The following is a 4,027-nucleotide window of genomic DNA, read 5'->3' as shown; positions in this document are numbered from 1 at the left end:
TATATTTTGCATCACGAAACCCAACAAAAACATGATAAATTTGTGTTCTCTGACGGCATTAAATACTGCCAGAAAATGAGAGAACTGCACAAAAAAGGTGGAGGATGTTGACTCTTTTCAAAGAGAAGCTAGATGTGTCCCAAAAGAAAACGAGGAATGCAGACATGATGCATATGGAAGTGAGAAAAAAGGGAAACATTTCCATCTCATATTAGTATACATGTCTGTCGACAACAGGACTGAGGATAAAGAACGAAACACCAACATCATGGAAGAATTGGGACAATAATCGAGGAGGCAGAAAGAACAAATAAAGCACTCATTGTGGCAGGAGACTTCAATGGACACATACAAGGCTTAGGCTATCAAAAACAAGACAGAAATGGGGACATGGTAGCAAATTTGCTCACCAACATAATATATTTTAGTAAATTATCAGCACGAATGTGAGGCATGTACACATGGCAAAGAGGGATCAACGAAGTGCAATAGACTTCGTGATTACCAACAGAGCAGTTATGGGATGTGCAGAAGATGCATAAGATGAGAAAAGAATAATGGATATAACAGACCACAATCTCATAACTCTAACACTGAGAATGCAAGAACAAGAAAACTTCAACAGAGCCGTGACAAAGTGACTACATATTACAGAACAGATGAAGAGCAATGCATGTTTTTGGAGAGGAATTGAAAAAGGAGCTAGAAAAGAATCGGTAAAAACAATTACAGAACTAGACAAGCTGATGAGACAAAGGCGGATGAAATACTTCTTTGTCACTATAAAAGAAATGCAATAAGGGAAAAATGGAGCGTCCTTGGGTAACAAGTGAAATAAGAAAAGAAATAAAGAAGAGAAAAAGTATTAACAGAGCAAAGAGAAACGCAAGGGAACAAGAGCGAGTATTCTTGGAAGAGGAATACAAGAGTCAGAAGAAAAAGATACAATGCATGGTCAAAGAGGCAATCACAATCAACGAAAAGAAAATTACAAAAGAGATTCGACAGAGTGAAAACAATGGCAAACATTATGGAAGAATATCAATAAACTCAGAAACATTGAAAAGAAACCAGATGAAGTACACTTATATGGATTGGATGGCAAACCACTTAGCTCCGAAGAAGAAAAAACAACGCTATTGCAATATTGGACATCCATTTATCAGCAACATGATAATGAAATAAGCATGGTATGGACATACAAAAGCAAGAGGAATATAAAAAACAACTTGCTGAAGAAAACACCAGCTATCCAATACACTTAAGAGAACAATTGGACATGGAAAGAGTCATTGAGCAAGAAATAAGTCCAATGGAAAAACCAATGTGACAGGAGAGGAAGTTAAGACTAAGATTTTAAAAATGAAACCTAAAAGGCAGCTGGATCTGATGGATTAAAAGCAGAACTATATAAGGCTCTGGTGAAAACACAAAGAGGTCTCGATACAATAACAAACTGCCTAAAAATGAGCTGAATGCGAAAGAAAAGCCAGACAGTTGGAGAATATCAAACACTAGGATGATCCCAAAAACACGAAACCAAGTGCTAAAGAACTAAGGCCACTAGCTCTTACCAACTGTTCATATAAGTTGTTCATGAGCATAATTAAGGAAAACATTGAAGAACACTTGAAAGAAATGGACAGGTCCTAGAAAATCAAGCTGGTTTTACTAAAGGTGGAAAGATAGAAGACATATTTTTCTTTTGAACTACTGCATAGAAGACAGCTTTAAAAAGAAAAAGCCACTGTATGTAACATCAATAGATTTCTCAAAGGCATTTGACTCGGTGAAAAGAATGGCACTAATCGAAGCCATGAAAAACTACAAGATACATCCGATGTGATAAACAGTGTGGCAAATGTATACAAAGATGATGTAACATACATACGACTAAATAGCCAAACTGAACAGCGGATACCAGTCACAAGTGGCATAAGGCAGGGGTGTACTGGTTCCACCGTTCTTTTCAAAATTGTCACATATATAATCATACAAGAACTTACGGAAACCAAACTGGGTTTTCGGAACAGGAAGATATACCTCCCATTGCTGTTCTTCGCAGATGATGGCTAGTACTGACACAATCAAAAACTGAAATGGAAGAACTGATAAAAAGTTGATAACAACAAGTAGCAAATATGGGCTGAAATTAAACAAGGACAAATCAAGAATACTAATATACAACATGCGAGAAGAACCACTGGAAAACAATATTCAAGGCATAAAGATAGAAAAAAAATGAAGTACCTAGGTGTGAAAATTTGCAACGAAAGATATTTTCAAAGAACAAAGAAAAAACGCCATTTACAAGGCACAAAGACTTGCAAACATGACATTTAGCGTAATAAAGAAGAGCTGCAACAAGCTGCTAATAGGAAAAACTTTTTGGAAGTCGGTTGCGCTACCATCCATTTTGTATGCAGCAAAGGTAACAACAACACCCAAAAATGATGTACAAAAGCTGCAAAAAATTGAAAATTCAGTCTATAGACAGATTCTAGGGGCTCCTCTATATGCTCCGACATGTACATTACGGGGTGATGTTGGATCATCCCTCATGGAGACCAGGATAATTGAGGGACACTTACAATAATACGGAAATCATTACAGGAAACAACAACTTGCTGAAAGAAATCATCAGACTGCACTTGAAGAAAAAGTGACAAGATGGGCAAAGATAACAACGAAATATCTACAAGAAGCAGACTTGAATATAGCAAGACTTGAAGGAATGACGAAACAAGAACTGAAGGATAAACTAAAAAAATGATAAAAAGAAATGGGAAGACGAGAAAGAACAAAAGACAAGCATTTCATTATATCGAAAGTGTAAAACTGAGATAAGGGAAGAAAAAGTATGATAACACAGCAGCCTCTGTATGCCTGTACAGGGCAAGATCGAACACATTACAATTAAAAAGCAGACAATTCCAATCAATCAACCAATCAAACAGCCTATGCGATCTCTGCAGACGAGAATCAGAAGATTTGGAACATTTTTTCTTAAGATGCGAAGCGCTCAATGATGTGAGATCTGTAATTGAGCCGTTGCAACGACCACATGTGGAAGATAGCACCGAAATATTGGCAAACCTTTTATTTAGTAATGATGAAAAGCAAATGGAGAAATAAACATAGTGTTTACAAGATGTGGGAAGCAAGAAGAAAAAGGATGAGGCAGTGAAGTGTCAGCAAATCAGTGCAACTATGAAAATTTAAAACTATGAAAATGACAAAGAATGAAAAGAAAAAGATTACGAAAACAATACTTTCAATTAAAGCCAACTAAATGGAAATAACATGAAACAAACCGAGAAAAACATCACTGAAAATGTCATATAGGTACTTGATACCTACTTTGTAGTATGTGTTCGTGTTCGTGTTGGTCGTGTCATGTAAAACTGTTGTGTTTGTGGGGGCCGTTGCAAAGGCATTACCCAAATAAACGTCATGTCATGTCATAACCGCACCCATTTTTTTCACCAGAGTGGCCTTTAGTGGATGGCAAAAAGTAGAGACGGGGATCAACAACACAGCCTGCGATATTTCAATATGGTGGTATGAACATAGCTTCATTGAAACTTTTGCGTCGGAAATGAATAACATTTTTAGATTAACATCAGCTAAATTAAAATGCTGGTGTATATGCGTTGGCAAATCAGGCATGAGGAAATATGCCTAAGACATTGACTGTTGTTTGAGCGTGGTTTGAGCGTTGAGGAGCACAACAACACGACATTTGGTCTGATGACCTTTTTTAAGTCAGTGTTCTTACCTTCCTAGAACAATCAGGTAAATGACAATCGCTTTTAGCGGCTTCAACTTTCACACCTTTTCACTTCAACTGGCGTTGCAAAATAAAAAAGAATTGTAATGATCTATGGAAGTTGTTAACTTCCTGTGCTTGTGCATAGAAGTCAAACCGGAATGGAACATGTTCTCGACTCTTATACCCTGAGACTCGATAAATCACTAATGATAGGATTGGGACTTCGGGCGTCATCTTGTGAAGAGTTCATGAACT

This window comes from Amphibalanus amphitrite, unplaced genomic scaffold (genome assembly GCF_019059575.1).
Source record: "Amphibalanus amphitrite isolate SeventyFive unplaced genomic scaffold, NRLGWU_Aamphi_draft 001133F_arrow, whole genome shotgun sequence".
NCBI lineage: Eukaryota > Metazoa > Arthropoda > Thecostraca > Balanomorpha > Balanidae > Amphibalanus > Amphibalanus amphitrite.
Note: the sequence above shows the minus strand (reverse complement) of the source record.